Raw genomic sequence first — 21,631 nt, forward strand, 5'->3', positions numbered from 1 at the left:
CTCTTTACTGATGTTGTTTTAAACAATACATTGGTATTGATGCCATACAAAAATATTAATCATCTGGTTAAAAATAAAAGAGAATACCCTGGGGAAAGAGAGGCCTGACAGAGATAAATGTGATTTAGTAACATAATAAAACAGGAGTGTAGTAAATCATGCAAAATAAGCATCATTATTTGGTTGAGAATGAGAAAACCAGAATATGGAGTGTTCAGTGCTAGCCTACCCACTTTATTCAACCTGGCTTAGTAGGAACAGGAAATTCTAGCTAAATTCGTAACACCTAGTTTTATGAAGGACTTCCTACTGGAGGAAAACACATTTTTTCTCAACTTTAGAGGTGACCCTGAAAATGAACTGCTCTCACAAGTGTCAGGCAAGGGTAGGAGCTTTGCATCCTCACTATATCCAGGCACACTCGTTCACGTTATGGCGTGCGTGCATGGATGGGGACTGGCTGACTTGCTCTTCACTACATCTGAATTTACAAGAGCTAATATATGTATTAATTCAAGTATTTAACTACTTGCTGGTTTGCTATAATAATCTCTTGAAAGAAACAGACTTAGTAATAAGGAAAACTGAAGTTATTTGTGACTTAATTAAGTAAAAGGAGTTTAGATTAAAGAGGAAGCCTGGATGCCCTTCAAACTGTGGCACAATACAACAGCTATGTAAATAAACTTCTGAGAGCAGCTCCAAGCCATTCAAGTGAAGATATTTTTCCTTACGATACATTCAAGCCTTTTGAAGTAAGTTTCCAACTGTTTAATGACCAAAGTTGTTCATTCAAAGAGGCAAACACGAAAACTCGACCAAAGCAGAAAGTACAATGTGCCTTTTCTTTGAAAATTTCTATATAGAAAGGATGCTTTATTTAGAGGATTCAGGAAGTTGAAGCGTTGCCTTCTATCAGCTCGCGACCACAGAGCGAGCATCAGGAAGCGCACAAAAATGAACTTACTATTCCTACGTGGAACAAGTGCCAACGGTTACACCAAGTTCGCTTTCAACCTTGCAGAACTCACTGCCAGCCCCTGCAGACTTGTTAATCAGGCTGTGTCTCCTGGGGTTTCTTTTCTGCCTGGCCGCCTAAAACTGAAGCCTTTCCCTGCAAAATAAAGAGAGAGACATATCTTGTTTGCATTTTCTTTTCTGCTGGTTGTCATGAGACTTAGGAAGGTTTAAACCTGAAAACACAGGGGGGAAAAGTGAGTTATCTTCATAGAAGGAAATAAATAAAAAAAAATAGCCTCCTTTTCAGTCCTAGCCCTCTCCTAACCATGACCTATGCAACTGAAGAATCAGCAGACACGTAGAGAATGATGGCTGTAATTACAAAGCAATTGTGTTTTGAGTCCTGCCATTAGTTCCATATTACCAGCTGACCCTATGGCAGTGGTCACCGTGTGGATACAGCGTGGTTAATATACAGCAGTTCTTTAAAATAGTTATATATTTTAAATCATACAAGCAATGCTGAACCTTTTGATTGATATATCTCACTGAAACTCAATATCTTCATTTCAGAGTAAAAAAATTGCAAAAGTTTTGTGCAGATTACCACAATGAAGTGTAAGAAAAGCAACAGCTCTAGTAAGAAGCCTTAATGCAGTTATATTTGCAAGCTGGATGAAGTGGCAATAGTTAGTATTCCTAAAGAATACAGCTAATGCATTAAAAAAAGTGAATAATCTCTGTAATTGCAGTATAGATGCTATTTAATTGCAGTCATGGAGCTTGAAAAGATACCTGAGGAATATCTCCCTACCTTTCTTAATTTTATCACACAGAGCATCAGGAAAGATGTTTCCCACCTGTGGAAGCTTTGCACTTTAGGCCCGCTTAAAAAGCCTTGTGCTTTCTTCTGATCAACAATTTTTTTTCTTATTGAAAAGCTTTTACCAAAATTAAATACTGCTCTTTTTTTGCAGGAAATCTCTCTTTTCACTTGCATACTTGCCATGTTACTCTTTAGACAGAAAAATAAAAAAAAAAAAAGGGCTGGGCCAGCTTTTTAGGGTGTTTTTGTTTGTTTTGGTTTTGACTACATTAAAAATTACCAGAGGAGAAAGACAACTGCAATTTGTTTTGTTCAAGGAGCTGTCACTAGGCCCATCCTTCCTGGGCCACACTAGCATTTCTAACATTCGGGATGAAGTGTGCTGTCCTTTCTGGTCTGCGGTAGTACCTGCTGGTGAGCGCACCTCCGGGGGTACAGCTGGGTTTGGGCAGGGAGGCGGTGGGGAAAGCAGCTTTTCTCAGGAGACCCAGTCTTTCCTCGTGACAGCAGGGGCCACAGATCTTCAGCTTGGGCCTATTCTGGCTTTCAGATGGGTAAAATAGAGTGAAAATAACATGTTAGGAAGTTGAACACGAGTCGACAAGTTTTGGGTAGTCGGCCCTGCATTTCCAGAGAAGTCATTTAGGGAGGCCTGGAGGCATTAAAACCCAGTTAAAGAATACTTCCTCTCACTCACCCCTCTCTAAAAGCACACCCAAATATCTGATGTTTCTCAGAAATATGCTGGGAAGGAAAAATTAGAGATCAGGAAGGGTTTATTTTTTCTATTGATTACTGTGTCTGGAGAACTATTTGATAGGGAGGTACAAGAAATCCTCTTTGGCAGTCTCAGCCCACCATGCCCTCATCTCTGATCAGCAGTGATGCATCTGGATTGGATCCTTCCAAAGTCTCTTCTACTTTTACCTGTCCTAAATGCAGACTACTTTCCAGGATATTATGGAATGATTTAATTAGCGCAACCAGATGATGGGGCTGGGATTCCCAGTAGGCAGAAAATGTCTTTGAGGACAAACATAGACCAAGATTTGAGGTTCGCACCACCAATGTTTCAAAAGGATTTCATGCCTAGATGAAGGAAGTGCCTTACATGGGAGGTGTTTGCAATGGATTTCTGTCATCTCAGCCCAGTTGTGCCCAGGAAGTAAGAGCTTGAATAAGAATGGATTCATTAGAAACAGGGTGGATTATATTTTTTTAATTAATACAGAATTATGGACATCATCAACACACTGGTGCACTTTTGGATTCTCAGACTGGAGTTTCTCTCTTCTTACCAGTCCAGAATGCAGTGGATTGAAACTCAACATGCTTTCAGACAAAATTTGTATCCTGAACTGCTACATTTACCTGGAACTTAGAAAAACAACAAAAAAAATCCTGCACACTAATTACATGGAAATCCCTGAAGTGCTTTTTCATTTAGGAATGCCTCATGCATTTACCTCTTTCGCCCACCATGCATCAATATTTGACATTGCACTAATAGTGTAAGTCATGAGTCATGAAAAAGCTGATAACCAAGAAGTCTGCATTAAGTTCATGCCTTGTCCCTGAGGAGTTGGGGTTTTTTTGTTTGGGTTTGTTTTGGGTTTTTTGTTTGTTTTTTTTTATGGTGGGGTTTTTCTTTTTTAGTATGTTATTCATTTGGGTGTCTGCCTTAAATACTTTAAAAGGTAGGATAACACAGCTGAATCATGGAAGGCTGAGACATGCAATTACATATCCCCTAGCATCATAATATTTAAATCGGTAAGCCATGTGCACACCTAAAGAAATCCCTGTTTTAATACTATACAAAAACTGAATCAGTGAAATAACCTCTTATTTCTCTGTAGCCCTTGCAAGATGCTTTGCATCTTAGTAATAGTTGAACTTAGAAATGTGGACACATTTAGGAAATTAGATTTTAACTAATCTGTACGCAACCACAAAGGAGTGCATTAAAAAAGCAGAATCATTACTCATCATTTCCATTTTGTCAATCTAAAAGGAAAAGTTAGCAGCAGATAAAATATTCTACTAGTGAAATGGGCTTTTAAGAGGCACAGAAGATATGCATATTGTTAGCATGTCATAGGCACAGAAACTAATAAGAACAAAATTTTGAAATGCATACAGATACACTTAGCACCGCACTTGGCATTATCTCCTCAGTGCACTGCAATAACATTAAATTGCTGATTGAAAACAGACGGGAAACATAAGTCAAGCCTGCCAGCGACATCAGCACAATTAGCACCTCTGTTTCACAACCATGGCTCCACCTGTGGGAACTGCTATCTTTTCAGTGGCAGGGACATAAGTAAGCAAACAGAGGCGATGTCATGCTTGTTGCATGCTTGTTATTCAACAGCTGCAAGTGCTAAGAACATGCTCACAAGATGCATGTGGAGCAGGACTGCATCATATCAGGACACAGGCTGGATGGAGATTCACCCATAGGTTTACTAGAGATGTAGCATTTTAATGAGAAAATAAGAGCATAAAGGCAACAAGAAGACCTGAAAAGAAAAAGTTGGTTTCTACCAATTTTCTCATCACAATGCAATTTGCTGTCTGACATCTAGGAGAAAAACATACTTCCTGTGGCAACCAAAGCCTCTAGAAAGCCCCTGAACTGCACCTCTGCCAGCTGGGGCCATGTGGCAGCTGTCCGATAAAGCAAAAGGGGAACAGGCAACTGCTTCCACCGACGCAGCAGAATGGAGCAGAGCGAAGATACTGAAGTGATGAACCATTCTCCAAGACTGAGAAGGTGGCAGATGATTTGGTTCATCCTTGGTGTCATTTCTACCACAGTAACATGATACATGAAAAAGCAAAACTAAACCAACATTCCTGCAGCATGCCAACAGAGACTGTGATGAAACCCCCTCTCCCCAGTACGTGCTGCCAAGCCACCGCTGATGTGCAGCACAACTGTGCCCCAAACTTTCATTTAATCCTCGCTCATCTCTTCCTGCCCATTACCCTTGTTACCTCACTCTTTTCAGTCTCATCAACAGCTGCAAGGCCACTCCATCCTTCCATGGCAGGGACAGGTAACGTCTGTCTGCTGCTGCTTCCTGATGTCCTTTGTTTCTCCTTTTCAGCCCCTGGCTCGTGCACACCACCTACGAACATCTGGGAGCACAGAGGATTTTGGAAGCAGTGGAGAAAAGAAGCCCTCCCCCAGCAGCAAGAATCTTTCAGTGTGTTTTGATAGATAAAAGTTTCCTCTTGGCTATCTCATCTGAAAAACTGGTTTATCCCCCATTGCCACAGTACATAAGCACCATATTAGCGAACATATCTTGACAACCTCCATTTAAGAAAGCAAAGTATTGCCTGAGTAGAGCGCAGCACAGGTGAGGAATGGAAGAACTGATATATCCGAGAAGATATTTATAAATGTAGCCACTGAGAAGCAGGCGTTTAGGAAGATTTATTTATTTTTGTGAACCAGCTGAGCTGTAGAAGCATTTGCAGAGAACGAGACACTGGTGCTTAACTTGTCTATCGACCTTTGAGAAGTCTGAGAGGTTCCTACCTGAGTCTCAAATGCTATGGAAAAGAGCATTACGTGATGTCTTCAAAGGCAGTGACAAGGCACAGTGGTGTTGTCTCCAAGTCCCAAGTTGGTGCTCGAACAACCAGGAAATCCCCGCACGAGGAAATCAGCTGGATCTCGTACTTTAAATACCAGCGATAGAACAGGGAGCTGGTGCAGGGGTGGGGGGGAGGAGTGTTTTATTTTAAACTCATCCCATAGAAAGAGAGAATGCACACTTGACTGACTGGTGTAGTCCTCTACAGACAAAATCAAATTATTAGTGTTCTTAACACAGATCTTCCACATCCAGTTGCAGTGTCTATTCTTCGTCACAAATGCTCAGAAACCCTGCAGAGTCAGAGACAGACAGCCCAGAATGAACAGGCTATGACGGGTCAGGGACAGGATGTTTCTCCACGCTAAATATTCCCCCAACAAGTTACGTATGTGGTGCAGAACCACAGGAGGAGCGCAGGGATTGCTGTGGTTTATTCTGTGTTACAGGTTTTCAGTTTGATTTCTACAGCTAGCTTAGAAGTATGATACTTCTCTTGATGCTTAGGTTCAGAAAGCTTATATTACAAGGTAGCAAACCCTGCTGAAAGGCTGTCATACACATGGCAGAGAATGTCCTCCTTTATGCGTGAGGTGCAGTGTTGGCTCAGCCAGGACTTGGAGAAGTTCAGTGTTTCCAGTGTACCAGCAGGTACACACAGCTCTCCTCTCCCTGTAAAAAGAAATCATAGGTTACTGTGCAGAGAAAGGAAACTTGTTGCTTTTCTTCAGGTGCCAAACTAATAATTGGTATTTATTCTTCAGAGCGCTGTAATACCTTGGAGCCCTTGGCAGTCATTACAACCCCAGCGTGCTGCACACTGTGCAGAGAGACCAGGCAGCAATTTAGCCTTTACATACGACTTCAGGTAAGGGCTAGGAAAGAAAAATGAAAAATTGGTGGTCAAGAGCACATGTTGTTTAGTCCCTGAAATGAAGAAGAAATTTTACCATTTTCAATGGGCTTTTATTCAGGTTGCTCATCTGGGTGTGGTGCCCACTGGTCTATCTCAGACACCCACGTGCACACACAGACACGCAGCCTCATCTGCTGACAAATTTCTTTACACCATCACACATCAGTTTACTGGTTGCAAAGGGGATAATTTATGTACCCTGACGAAAATCAGTGAACTTGCTACAAAATTCTTACGTGTACTTCCAGAAAAATACCAGTGTATCAGTAACATACAACAATGTTAACGGCAGAGAGAGATATCCCCAAAAATGAAAAGTAGGATTCAAATTAAGGGGAACACCCAGCAAAAAGGAGCTGGCTTATGTGTTTCTAACGAAGTTAAAGATTAAGGGGAAAGACCATAAACAGAGAGCAAGAGGAATCATGTATGGTTTGTATTGTGTGTGCAATTAGCTGACTGTGTATTGCATAAAGCTCAGAGTACACCAACTACAGCAGGGAGCTCTTGGATGCTCTTGACTAGTAGCAAATCAGCTACATTTCATTATTTCCCACTGATGCTCTTACTGGAAGTATATTCAACTCATTTTTAAACAAAGTCTTTCCTGTACCCAAATGGCAAACAAATCACTGATTAAATGGAGAGATAGCATACCCAGATGATTTGCATCTATCTAACTGCACCTCAAGTCATATAATTATGAGTTGTAACACCACTGTGAAGGGCTTGAACTAAAATTCCCCAAAGACAAAGCTCGTAATTGCTGCAAAATGAGGTTACTAATTTATTTTTTAGTATTACCCCCCGAGGGGTGTTGTGATGCCTGAAGGTCCCCAGTCTCCAAACCAGGAGTAAATTAAACTCTAGCCTTATCCACATTATTTTGTGTTTACTGTGTTTTTTCCCCCCCATGTGCATGGGACTGCTTTCAGCCCATAGCTATGGAAACCAAGGGGCAGACAAGGCCAGAACCAGAGCGATAACCCCTAAGCCCTCATTGCTCAGCCTTCACAGTGAGATGCAACAAACAAATGCACTGTGGACAACTGCACTCCTGGCACCAGGGTTTGCATCCCAGCCCACCAGCTCTGCAGCACAGGTCCTCGCTACTAGACCTGCAGAGCGTTACCATTTCTGCATCCACAAAGGACTCACCTCTGCGCTTCCTCCCAAGAGCACCAGGGGTAAGACAACAACTCCAAACCTGTATGAAGGCAATGGCAGGTAGGATAGGCAAGTTGTGACTGCTCTTCAACAAGCTTAAAAATTATATTTATGTGACAGTTACTTGGGAGAGGGAGGCGTTACTAGTCATAGCTTGGATTTGAGACAGGAAAAAAAGTGAAGCAAATATGACTTGGAGTGGAAAATAATTTGGCTTGCGGCACTTTTTTTTGGAGCATTTATTGATGATCGTTCAAAAACATTTGTTTGTAACTGCTGCACATCCTCTAAAAGCACTCTGTGGTAAATAAGTCTCCCACTGCACTGACCACCTTCAGCAATGCATTTGAGGAGCCACCTGCCAGCCTCTGCCTCAGATTTGCTGCCCAGTCCACCCCAAAACACTTGGCCTTAAACATGGGAAAAAGAGGGAGAGAGAGAAAGCTCTAACTCCCAGCTGGTGAATATTCCTAATGTTGACAAGGTCCAAATAATTGCATTCCCCATGCTCAGTTATGTTTATTTGCTACCTGCTGAACAGATGGGAGTCCTACAAATGCAGACATATATATAAGAAATCTCTTGAAAAACAGATCCAAGGACTGCCTCAGAATGAAGCCCCCTCTTCCTTCCCAGCTCCACAAGCTGGCCTGTCTCTGACCAGTCCAAAATTAGAGGTTGAGGTGTCTAGCAACAGGAATCCCCTCCAACTTGTATTTGCCCTGGGGTGAAGAGACAAATGAGATTTATTCCAGCCTTTCCTCAAATTGCTCCTGCCAGGGAGCTGCCCTGGGCTGCAGCCAGCTAAACCCTTGGAAGAGGGGGAACATCCTTTCCAGACCCTCTAATAGTACAGTCCCAATGCTCAGCAATAGTCAAAGTTGTGCAGGGGTTGTTAATGGTTGACACTTTTCCTGTTAGGACAAAAAAATAAGGAGCAAACCAGGCAGTGGCTGTATTCCACTGCCTAAAACCAATGTTGGCCCAGATGTCATGGAAGGGTCCAGTTCTGTCCCTCTGCTCCAGAATGATATATTAGAACGTGAAAAGGTTCAGAGAAGGGCAACAGTGGTAAACCAGCATCCATTAAAAACAAAAACCCCAAATAAAAATGCCAAAGCCTACAACAAAACACACTAAGTGCACAAACGTTCTCCAATAGCCTACCACACCAGGACTGGCATGCGGAGAGTTTCCAGGGACTGATGTTTGTCCCTCTCTGCTAATGCAACTAAGAGGTGCAGAGCAAAGCCACAGAAAGGAGCCACACACACAACAATCAGAAGCACGTGGTCCTTTGCGCAACAGGCAGCGCGTCTGCAGAGCTCCTTCCCCCAGGATGTGGTGCATTGCCAAAAGTTTATATGGGTTCATGGGGAGACTGGAAAAGTTCACAGAAATTAACCGAAAAATGGTTGTAAACAGACACACCTTATATAGCTCATGGGTTTCCTGAATTACCTCGAGGAAGCATCACTGCATACCTACCTTGTTCTTGCTTCTCTGCAGGTATCCGCCTCTGGCCATTACTAGGGGAGAGGATCCTGAGCCAAATGAATCACCAGTCTGAGCTGGTGTCACCGTTCTTGCATTCCTGTCACTACTGAAGAAAATGGCTAAACTTCAACTGTTTTTAACAATTCTGGTTTTAAAGCCATTCAACTTGCTTAGAAAGGCTAAGTTTGTAAAGCAAGTTACAAAAAATTTGGCATGCAGCTTGCAAAGCAAAGACAACTACCATCATCATAACTTGCCCAAAGGAAATCCCACAAAATAAACACTATATATAAATGGAGAGATAGTCTTATTGCTACTAGCAGACAGAGTTCTCCTTGGGATTTGTCCTCAGCCCCAGCTGAAGCCTGGGAGAAAGCAGTCAGACTCTGCAGTGTTGTTGAGCATTTTTGCGCAGTGGGATTCAGGCTTCTTTGTAACCTTCATGCCAAATTTTGCTCTCCATTTGCACCCCACTGGCTTTCATCTGGGTTGTCTCCTTGCTTAAAAAACTAACCCAACACACACAGGTTTTCAGCTGCATAAGAAAAGCTTCCCACAGTAGAGCTTTCTTTGGGGCTGTCAAAGGTGGCATCCTATTCCAAGGGCTGGACGTGAGCAAACACTGGAGCGTCTCATCATTGCCTGTAACACCACAAACGAGAAACAAAGTGACGCCAAGGGCTGTGGCCTGCCAGCTCCCGAAACAAACCTGAAGCCTCAGATGTGCCGTGGGAAGAACTGCCTCATGAATTTCGGATGTGTATATAAAACGGATCTCTGAAAGCAGAGCAATCCCCACCACCACTCCCAGCAAACCTCAGACAAAACTTTCCTTCATGCTTGAGTTGGAATTTAGCCGGAGCCAAGACCAATGAATCTCATTTCTTGTTGTTTGAATAAGGAGAAGCACTGCTGATATCCTGGCAGGGCAACTTTGCCTGCCCTGCCTGCTCTTATGTCACAGGAACCAGCTGTAGAGACAAGATGTTTCGCTCAGATCGTTTTCTGTAATTACCTAGACTATCTCTTGTTTACATTGGTGGAAACACTGATATACGCAGGGCATGGAGTGTGCACCTCTGTTTTACCTGCACTGGCAAAAACACACAGAGTGAAGATTGAGAGATTAAAAAGAAAGCTTTTTCAGCATTCTGGCTGAGCTGCTCTGGAAACCCTAGGAATTTGGGAGCAAGGATGTGCATAGACAGGTCTGGAGCGGTTCAAGCAGCTGCTGGCTTTGCCAGCTCATCTTCCAGCTCCACCAAGCCAAGAGGGAGGATGCGACATAGAACATCATCAGCCTCCTTTAAAAAAAGGGGGTGATGAAATGAAGCACAGCATGGTTACCCTGCTGCAGAGTGGCTCCTCAACAAGCACAGCTCTTGAAAGCCAGCGTCACAAATGGGGGACTGAGGAATCTGTTTTCTACCATACTGGGGTTGCAGTTTCTGGCTTGGGTAAGGAGAGGTCCTTCTCTCACCCACCAGCAGGTTCTCTTCAAAGGTGTGAGCTGCTGAATTATTTTCAGAGTCATTTTGTCCTGTAAGCAGTACCTGGATTAGCTGTGCTGCATATGGTCATTTGCAGACCTGTTTTACCTCCAGTTATCCCCAGGAGATCATGGAGTCCCTGGTTTGGAGCAGCATACGTTTGCAGCCCTGATACCTGCCCAGCAGTGGTTTGGCCTAGTGGAAGAGCTCAGGATTTACATCCCGATGCCCAAGAGAGAAGCAACTCCACCATTTGTTTAGACAGTTATCATTAAAAGATTGCTTGGGGGATCTCTGGGAGCTCTCCAGCTGCACTGAAAAGTGAGGAGAAAGCGGAACAGGGGGTGCTTCTTGCTCAGCACATGCCTGGCCTTCTCCAGCCCACTGGTCCCATCGGCTCACCCACCTCTGAATTTAGTTGCTACAGTCCTGGTCAGTCCTTGTATGGGCCATGCCAGGGCATGAGAGGTGGGGGCCTCTTCTTGGTGTCTCACATGCCTATGCTCTACTGTATGTTGGTGAGGCAAAACTACTGTGCTCATCCTTTATCATGGAAGGTGCTGTAATGGGGCATATCAAGGAGACATAGCTAGACTTTAATCAGACTCTGTCATTCAAAACCAAAAATACAGTTAGCGAAACAGCAAGGCTTCAACCCTTCTTTATCTGCCTATACTCAGGTGGGAGAAGGGAAAGGTTGCACAGGAACTTCTGTAAAAGCACAAAGGGAATTTTTACAAGATCATTTCTGAGGTTCAAAAATTCGCTTAATTTTACAAGACGCTTTGTTCCCCAGGTACAAGTAGCTGGTATTGTTTAAATCGCTGTATACTTAGAAAGAAAACACTTTTTTCTAGCTAAAGCCCAAGTTATCTCAGGATAAGAGTTACAGAAACACAGACTAGGACCATAGCCTCTGCTGAGGCACTGCGATGTTTGACTCTTCCAGTCTCTGTCCATTTTTCCTACCCTTTCTTAGTGTAGTTTCCATGGTCTTATCACTTACCCATTTTCCATCCTCTGTGACCACTGGAGTTTTCCCTCTCCCTTCTCTGCCCCTGGGCTTGCTCCTACACAGGCAAAACCACCAGCCAGGCTACAGCAGATCAAAAGATCCGAGCTGTCAGTATTCAAACTGACTCCAAAGCAGATAAAAGCGGTTTGCCTGTACTCTAACTGCGGAGACAGTGAAAGGCAGTTTTCCCACGCAGCAGTGCATTAGAAGAGTCACTGACAACATGAACAAGACAGCAGAAAAAACTGATCCGTCTTACAATGGCAACTTCACTATTTTTCACCCTTTTCTGGTAAATCCCAGTTGGGAGACAAAAAGAAACATCATTGGAGAAAAAGTCTTCAAAAGCATAAAACCAGCACAAAGCCTACAGTAGCTCCTTAAGCTCTCAAAATAAAGTTTTTTGTTTACAGGTGTCAAATTCCTAAGGACAAATATCCACCTCACTTATAATTTTCTTTCCTGAACTGTAATTTATCTACTGAAAACAGAGATTAATTCCCATGTGTATCAACTCTCTAAAAAAAAAAAAAAATGTTTTCCTCCTCCTTTTCTAAGAGAAGAGCCAATACCAAGGATTTCAGATTCTGTTTTTTCACCCACTGTAAGAAACAAAAACCTTAGGTCTGAAGACCACCAAGCTCTAACGAAAGATACTGGATTTCCAACATTGCATCCAAGACAACTCTTAAAAGTTTTTTTGAGGGAACACATCCAACACCAGTATTCTTTCTTTAACACAGGTCATCCTATGTGAGCAAATAAATAAGTACTTTTCTCTCTTTGCAAGAGAGCCTGACACAGAAATGCATTACAGAAATTGTTGTGGGGTTAGTTTTGTGGTTTTTGTTGGGGGGGGGGGGGGGGGGGGGGTTGGGTTGTTGTTGTTGTTTTTGGTTTTTTAAACCTATGCTCCAAAGTTGGCACTACCTTGTCATCCTAAGACTTGATACCCCTTGCTGTTCCTGGCAAAAAGAGCCATTTACAATGCAGTTGGACCCCTCCAGAAATAAGCATAAACTGCTTCCCTGATCCTCCTTACCGGGAGACTCTTGAACACTCTTACTCTTTCCTTAGGTTACTTTGACAATAGCTCCTTTGCTTGAGGCCACATTGGGCTGGTTTTCAGGGTATGGCCATCTGGTAAGAAAAATAAATTGTTATGTTGCTCTGATTACCAAGTAGAATAGTAAAGGGATGTAGACTGAAAAAATAAACCGTACTTTCAAAAGAAATAAAAGCCACTCCATGACACACTCAAATATTTGTAACCGCCCACCTCCAATGCCACTCTGCAACAACTTAGGGCTGCAAAAATATTCTGAGGGAGAGGACAAAAAAAGAAGTTATCAGCAGGAATTCTGTTAATTGTCACTGAAAGCCTTTCGTTAAATCATTTCCTGTCCTCCAAATCCAGCTGGAAGCATTCACCAGCGAGAAGGCGAACACACAATCGCACAGCCCTGCTGCTCGCTGCCAGACAAACGGAGGAAACTGCGTCCTATCATAAATCTGTCAGTCATGTACCAAATGGGTATCATGAGGGCTGGGTTTTTCTTCCCCCTCAGTTATCACTTGGCACACATAGAGAAGCAGAGTCTGGAGATAAACTATTTGTATTGTAGGCTTTTTTCAGTGGTCTAGTCCCACAAATTCAACCTCTCGCAGACCCAGAGCAGTGAAAGAGGCCGATCCATCGAGGAGGGAATCAGAGGGAGCTCGGGACTTGCCCATAGCCTTCCTCTGCTGCTGGTCTGCAGGGTGAGCTTAGAAGATTTCTCCTTTAAAAAAAAACAACAAACAAAAAAAACCTACCCAACAACAAAAAGCCCACCCTACAAAAACACAAATCCAAACAAAACCAAACAGACCAATAATACTGCCCTTCTTTTTAGGTGCTTTCAGTGGATGAGCTAATGATCAATGATATCAAGAAGTATGCTGTTTATTTAATGCAAGCTGATCATCGTTGTTTTGATATGTCCAGGCATATTCAAGAAACAGGTAAGTAGGTAGAAACAAAATAAACAAAGAAAACATCTGTGAGTTTCAGTAGCAGAACCATACCCAGACTTCTTTCTCCATACAGTTGGTCCTGAAAAAAAAGTCAACATTTGCCCGGCGGCCTGGTGCCCGATTACATGTAAACAGAGGAACAGCCACAAAGTCAACCAGTCCTGGTGAAGTCCACAGGACAGACCAGGGGTCAGAAGGGAAATGGAGACACCAAGAGGTAAATGGCAGGAGCTACAAAGGAATTTGGGGAGGTCTGGAGGCCATTTGGCATGTGGACAAGGGGAGTCTGAGCCAGGGGTGGGCAGCAAAGTGTGAGGAAAGCCCGTGGGTGTGGAAAGAGTCCTTTAGGCAAACATTTTGGATGCTGGAGGTTGCTAGGCAGGGTCTGGGTGGGTGCCCAACAACAGGCACCCAAAAAAAATAATCACTGAAATGCTTTGCTGGTCCCTGCCAGGGGCAACTCAGGCAAAGGCAAACACTGGCAGCCGAGGCAGGATTGAAACCCAGCTCTCCTGGCTCCCAGTCCAGCACCCAGCCAGGAGGCTGCAGTGGTACTCTCACCCTGCTTACAAAAGGAAACAACAGTGAAATCTGTTACCATGGCAGCTTTTAGAGTGGTGACTGTTGCAGGAACAAACATTGTGTATGCAAATAAAAGCATCCAGGCACAACAGCCCGCAAAAAAAAAAAAAAAAAAAAAGGAAAAAATTAAAGCAAATAGCCAGACTAATATTTGCAAAAATAAGAGCCTGAAGTAAGGCTCCTAGATCCATTGCTAAGTCTTTAAATGAACAGTTTTGTTTCCAGAAGCTCCGTAGATCTGCAAGAGAAGAACTTCAACTTTCCCTAAAAATGTATCTAGTTTATCTGGTGCCTCATCAGAGCATCAAAACCTACTGTTGAGATCTGGCTTTGAAAATGCAGCCCCACAAAGGCTGCTGCTGTCTTTTTATAAGAGCAGTTACTAAGCTCAGCTAAAAGCTTTTTGCATTATTTCGTGCATAATTTCATTTCAAGCAAGAAGCATTTATACAAATGAAATTGTTTTGGTTTTCTCCCATCCCCCCAAGTTCAACACAATTTATAGTCTGGGATCAATTCTTATTGTGCTGCACCTCACTCTTTGCACAACAGCATAGGGTAGACATGGGTCACAGAAGGCTTCTTGGCCTCATCTTACATTCAAAGAAAACTCCACCAACTAATGGGTACAAATTGTGCTTCTCTTTGGAGGAAATCCCTTATTGGGGAGCTAAGAATGTGTCAGAGGTGCTGTGCAAGGCTGCAGTGCATTGACAGACCTGTAAAGGAATGTGCATGCACAGCGTTTTCCCCCAGTATACTTGACTCCAGCTCTGTCACTTTCCTGAGTGTTAAATTCACTCAAAACCTCAAGAGCTGCTTTTCCCCCCACCCCACTCTTTTTTCCCCCCTATGACACTGACAAGCCTCAATAAAGACCCTTGAACATGAACCCCAACATGAGTCACACACGTTTACCAGGGTCTTGGAGCATGTCTCAACCCAGTCTAAAGTCTGACAAATTGTTTTCTCTTTAATTTCTAGCTTATTAAATATTTAGGCATTATATTCAATCCCCTATTGAAAGTCCTGGCTTCATCACTGATAAGTAATATGACTCCTCAGAGACATGAAAGCAGACTCATGGCTATCTCTCCACAGAGGTCTCAATAACTCCGCAACCATTGGTTTCACACAAACCCAAGACAACGCTTTTCCTGGGCTCTGGTTTTCTAGGCAACACCTGATTGCACCTACAACAGGGAGAAGACTGGCATAAACTGAAGAAAAGTGGGGCAGAAACTGAATCCCAGAGGTAACTGTAGGCCACCCCAATTGAAAGAGAGCTGTCAACGTAGTCATTAAATCAAGAAGGAACAGAAATACTACTTCTACTGTGACTATGATAGTATCTCCTTTATTTTAAGGAGAAAAGTATTTTAAAGTGATATTGCACCTTTCCCCCCACCTTTTGGTGCTTCTTTGTAACAGAGGCAGCCTAACATGTTTTGTTGAAGATACACATTTTTATTCTGCTCAAGTGTTCTTAGAAATAGCAGGACCAGCTTGCCCAGACAGCCCTGAGGGATGCAGAAAACCAGTAGCCTTTTTAAAAAAAGAAGGCTTCCAGGAACTAACCTTCCACCTTGGCGCCATGAGGAGACAAAGCCTGTGTAACTGCAGCTTGCCTGTCCCCTCTGAGAACCTGATCCTCAGCCCCAGCCAAAAATGCCTGACCCCGTTGTTAGCCAGTTTAGAGCATTTGGAAGAGGAGCGGAACTTAAGGATGCCTTGAAAATTATGTTCTTTCAAGTTTTTTTTGAAAACTAGAAGTTGGGTAGAGGACAGAAATCCAAAAGCGTGCCCCCACTGAGGGAGGGGAAAGCCAAAATCAGCCCTGCTTGGCTCCTCACTGCTCTTCCCCATGGACGATGTGGCAGAGGCTGAAGTTGAGATCATTAAGAGAGACAAAAGGGAACTGCAGAAAAACCTGAAGGAAACCAGACTCCATTAGCTCTACTGCTCAGACAGCAATTTGTTTAGTTAATTGCCAAAGTAAAACAAACATAGAAAGAAAAACATCTGGGAAGAAAAACTGTAAGAGGGATCTGGCTGTAAATCTGCTTCCTATCCCCCATCAGTCAACAACCTCTCAGTTTCTGCAACACAAGAAAGGCACAGAGGTTTCAGTTGTTATTTGTTTGGTTTTTATAAAGAGCACTTTAGGACCCACTTTAAACAACAAACAGGGTTGAAGGAGGGCAAACAGACCAATTGCCCCATTTTCAACACTTCTCAACCCAGCTAAGGGTGACGGAGGTGCACTGAACACCCTAAACCCAGCGAGCCTCTCGTGCACTGGGCAACGTTGCCGTCTCCTCTGCGTCTTTCTCGTTACTTTGAGGCAGGGCTGAATTAATTCTCCTTATGAGAAAGATCCACATCTGATCACAGGAAATGTGATTCTTCCTTCTTTCCAGCAAAGCAGATAGGAACCATCTCACATAAAGACAGAGCAATGGCAACAGCATCTGCCTTAGTGGAGGGACAGAGCTGGATTTAACAGAGAGCTTTGAGCCAGATTTGGGGCTGGTGCCAGGGGAAGGGAGCTCTGTCCCAAACTGTCACATCGGCGAAGAGCAAGGCTAAACTGAGCCCATTGAGCAAGACAAAAAACATTATGAGGTTATTATAGCAACTTGTTTGAAAATCTGCTGTGGGAAGCCAGTAACGCTGGCTGAATGCAAAAGCTGAGCCCGGGAGCTGCAGCAGGCACCATAAATAAGGTTCTGTCAGCGTGCCCATTATAAACCTTGTGTTCCTTGTTTGGTACATAACCCACTCCCTTAAAAAAAAAAAAAAAAAAAAATCACACAAGGCTGGAACTTGGCACACCAGCCTCCATCCTGCCCCGGTGTTTGTACAAACCTCAGCTCTGCTCAGGCTCCTCCATCCGACACAAAAATAAAAAGGGCAGGGCAGGGGGTGAAAAGGACTACATTGCCAAAATGTTTCAGTCAGTAGCTCCATGTGGCATGAAGGACAGCTTAGAGTAATATCAGCTGATAGGATTTCTAAAATCCCTTTTGAAGTGATGGCTGGTGTAAAGCCAGAAGTCTTGCTTTATGGGCAGCTCTAGCACCACCTCCCACCTCCCTTCCCGCAGAGCGCAGCATTAAAAACAAAATCTTCCTACAACAGAGCATCTTTATTCAAGCCCGTCTAGTGACCTTTTCCTTATTAAATAGCTAATAACTTAGAAAAGGCCAAAATTTAATATCATTTCAACTTTTATCAAAATATGACCTTTATTCAAAAAAAAAAGGTAACTTTGAATTCAATCTGTTTTCCTTCTTTTCAAAGAAGTTGAAATGCAAAACAAAAAATGGCACTTTAAAAAGTGAAATCATTGAAGTAAATTCTTTCTTCTTAGTTTTTAACTCTCCCTAGGGAAAAAAATCTAGGATGAAATAGTGAGGACTTGCCTGAGCCAGAAAGTTTTATCTGCTAGATATATAGCTGTAACTATGCAAGTGCCTGAGTCGTTTTACTACAACCTCTTCCAGCTCAGTTTAAAAAGTTTGCAATGTCATAAGCTAAGCTTTTAAGAGGAAAAGAAAGCCATAATTCAAAAACAAAATATCCTTGTAGCCAAAGAAGAGGGTTCACAAGGGTAGTTAAAAACAAATTTAACCCTGGTATAAATTCATACCTTGGCTTTCATGTTTAAACTTTCCCACATAGACAATTTCTCAGAGGAAACATAAGGGTTTGGGAGGGAAGCAAGGTGGGAAGTGGAAATACTTTCCCAGTACAAAGCGGAATGGGAACTAGAAGCAAGTAAAAACAAGGTTTAAGAAGCTTTCCCTCAGATGTTGTTCCTTTGTCCTTTCCGCTCTTTCCTCTGTTCTTTTTAAAGTAAGAAAAAAAAGGAAGAAAACCTGAGGCAGCAGCTCAAAGATAAACATCAGCATGTTTAAAATCTATAAAATTATGGAATTTTTTTTTTTAATTTTGAAGTAAGAAAAGGCATGAAAAGAAACCCAACTCTTTTTCTAACACTTATCACAGATACCAAAATTTTACTTTCTTCATAATTTGTAGGAAGCCACACTAGACATCTGCCATTTGACCCCACTGAATAGGCAAGGAGGGAAGCGAAACCTCAGTGATGACACTGGACTTCCTCCGTATCAAAAATAAAGTGTGCATCCCGGCTTTAACACAGCCCTACCTGTGGATAAGGAGTGAGCTGTTAAAAGTGACCCTACTTAAGAAGAGCAGGGTAAAATGAACACTTCTTGGAAATTAGTGTGTCTTGTGCCCTGAGACTTTTTATCCCTGTGCAGAAAGGGTGCACTAGCATGATCCCACTAGTTCTGGCTGGCCTGTCATACAGCAGCGACATCGGTTTAGATACACAGGAGCATACAGGCTCCTTTCTTCCATCATGTGCATTTATGTCTTTCCCAACACCCGGTTACCAGGTTTCTGCCTTCCAGAAATGGACAAAATGCTTATTGCAACAGTCCCAACAAAAACTTCTCCCATATTCTGGGTAAGACTCAATGCACCAACAGCCAATTTGCAGGCATATATCTATATGTTACTAGGCAACTCCAACGCAAGAGCATTTTCCTGGAATATAAGAGAAATCAAAAGGAAAAAGGTGGAAAACTCCTATACTGAACAATTCAGTATAAAATGTCCTACCACCAGACTTCCTGTTATGTCAAACCAAACCATTCTGAAACTGCCTGGCAAGTTATCAAGGTGTGGACTCCAGGGCTGTCAGCACTGCCAGCTTCAGACATTCAAAAAAAATTAATGAATCAGACCTCCTAAGAGAACCCAAAATATTATTTTTAAGTCACTTTCTGCTTGCTGAGTTTTCTGGGGATACTGGAAAAATATCTAGATTTCCTTTGCAGCAGAGAAGGCGGCTGGAATATCAACATGTCTTAAAAGGAAGTTAAAATTGCTTGATTCCAGGTGCTGGGACTTCAAGAGGTATAAAAAACAACCTCATTGAAGAAAGTTAGCTTTGTGGTGGAGGCCATAAAACTCAACCATTCTAGGCTATTTTGGATGTTGCAGGAGACCCTAAACCCCTTCAAGCAGACTTGCTAAGCATTGCAGCGAAGTATTGGCCATTTCCTCCCCCCTTCCTCTAAGCACGAGTGACACGAGTGTGCCTTAGGCGGGGGCAGCACGGAGAGGCAGGATGGTCGCAATTTCCATTTTACAAGCTTGTGTTTCCCCTCCCTTGTTTGATCACAGAGTGTCTTGAAAAAAGAAAATAAAAAAAAACACACAACAAACAAAAAAACCAAACACAAAGAAAGAAGATAGTGTCTCCTTCAGTTGTGTCCTTTGCTGTTGCAGATAAAAATTTAGGGGCGTTTTTTTTCCAGTTTCAGAATCATAACTGTGTAAATGTAGTACAGACTCATAGGAAGAAGACTGTCTTAAGCTAGAAGTGAAGCACGATAAGTAAGCCACTTTTGTCATTACAGTTACTTACGGGTGCTCCAGAAAGAACCTGCCTGATTCAGGTGAGTTTTGGATTACGCTTACCCACTTTTATCTATGTACCTGGTTCAACTGAGTCTGGTCATGAAATCACATGAGAAAAGTTATTCCACAAAAATTCTGATATTTCTTGGTTCGGGTTGGGAAATAAATACTTTAAGCCTGGAGTCCTTGTTTCTGTATCAGCTACATTTTTTCACAAGTTTTCCTGCATTTAGCCATAGAGCGGCATTTTAGATAGTGTCTGGTTTTATCAAAAGGCATTTACCCAACAGACTGCCACAAGCCTCTGCTGCAATTTAGCTAGAAAATTTAATTATGAGCTCAGTAATTGTACTACAGCGAGAATTACAGCAAGTCTCCAGAGAAGTTTTTTTTTTAAAAAATCTAATTACTTTAAGCTTCCCTAGCACATTCCTGCAAAGTTTTAGTAAGTTTATATCCAGAGCACCAGGATAGCACACAACGTGGAAATATTCTGCCTCACCTGACGCTCCAGAGCAAATATGACATTTGCTGCTGTCAAAGCCAGTAGGTCAAAAGTTACAAAGGAGGGATCCAAATAGGTGAAATGCTCACTGGCATTTCCCCACCTGAAATGGAGGTGGGTCCGTGAGCTTTGGACCCCTGAACTGGGGCAGGCATTGCACTTCCGGAGGTGGTTTTGACTGCTTTCAGCTCACAGCAACCAAGGGATCTCAGAGCGTTCCCATCATTTTAGAGCACACTGATGATTCATACATGGTTACACGGCAATATTTACTAAGCTCTCAGGAGGCAAATTCATTAGAAGAGATTAGTCAGCTGTCAAGCACCCGTTCCCTTGCATAAGAATTATATTCCCTAAATAAAAGTTTTCATCTCCAACTTGAACTTCCACCCTACCACCTACTCGCTCTTTTCATAATCAGTGAATGAGGACATGCCATTATGTTTTTAGAGACTGCAGAAGAAAGGAACATGGGAGACACTGACAACGAAAAATGGAGATTTGAGTGCAGCAACTTGTTTCTCAGGGTAACTGAGCAAAATCAAATACACACAACTTTTTGATTTATTCAGAGCCAATCACAGCTGCAACGGAAGCAGACTTAGCTGGATACGGATTCATCCCTGTTCAATAGCAGCCAACAACCTCAAGCTCATTCAGGTTTTCTGTTTTTCCAGAGTATACTTCCAGTAGGACACACTGCAGGCTCTCATAAACCATTCTGTTTCAGGAGATACCACACAATTTCTGTCTTTACATATGACTTCTTAGGAGCATCGATTTACATTATCATTTCTCGCTCTATCCAAAGCGTACCCCACTCATCACTAAAATGGAAGGGATCTGCGCTATGGAGCATGACAGAAAGCTTGGCAACTACTAGAAAGCACACTGCAAACACATCCACAAACAGAAGGAAGAAAATACTTGTTAAAAACCAGCAGAGCAAGACCTCATTCCTAGATAGATAGCCATTGATTTTTAGAGGCAATGCAAAGAAGGCAGTGGTTTTCAAGACATCCTGCTGCAAGAGCTGTAATGAGAAAGGAGTACTCACTGCACTGCTTCTGCAGTGATCTGAGTCCAAAAGACTGTTCACGCTTTTCCAGCTGTATCACTTGGTTTAGTAAATGTTGTTGCTGCTGCCTACAAGTATTGTCGTCTTGTGTGCTTTTAAATAAAGCTACCCTAAGCAGGACAGACCAAGCATATTTTATGCCCTTCTCATCTAGAAGTTGGAAGCCACTCACAGGTTTGAGCGCCCCACACCTGCAGGAAGTATTTTACTACTTATTATTGCTTTTGTCTCCTCTTGAAAAAGCAGCATCAAATGTAGAAAGCCAGAAGTCCAGCCCGTGATGCTAAGAAACAAAGGATATTGACTCTCAGTCTGTCTTTGCCCTCACAATTTACTTGCCATATGCCATACTCACCTTTCCCTTTGCTACCACTATGCCACAGAATCCTGGCAGGTCAGGTTACTGTGCTGTTTATCTGGCTCTTCTCTAAGCCATATGTTGAAGGCCCCCCTGATGAGGCCCTAGCATAGCATTTCATCTCCTAGAGACCAAGTGGGCTTTGGTCATGAC

At 42.8% G+C, this 21,631-nt stretch overlaps 1 long non-coding RNA gene across 3 annotated transcripts; it reads right to left on the reverse strand.

Moving 5' to 3' along the window:
• Positions 1 to 205: 205 nt before the first annotated feature.
• Positions 206 to 21,576, reverse strand: LOC135315004 (uncharacterized). Of its 3 annotated transcripts, none has more exons than XR_010374430.1 (4): positions 20,040 to 21,576; positions 4,790 to 6,069; positions 2,195 to 2,325; positions 206 to 1,114 (listed from the first exon to the last, which is right to left on the reverse strand). It is a non-coding gene; the product is annotated as an uncharacterized LOC135315004 (long non-coding RNA). The 3 variants fall into 3 exon arrangements; XR_010374426.1 differs by having other exon boundaries at positions 2,195 to 2,329; XR_010374429.1 differs by lacking the exon at positions 20,040 to 21,576 and adding an exon at positions 6,175 to 6,455 and having other exon boundaries at positions 2,195 to 2,329.
• Positions 21,577 to 21,631: the final 55 nt, after the last annotated feature.

This window comes from Phalacrocorax carbo, chromosome 1 (genome assembly GCF_963921805.1).
Source record: "Phalacrocorax carbo chromosome 1, bPhaCar2.1, whole genome shotgun sequence".
Lineage (NCBI taxonomy): Eukaryota > Metazoa > Chordata > Aves > Suliformes > Phalacrocoracidae > Phalacrocorax > Phalacrocorax carbo.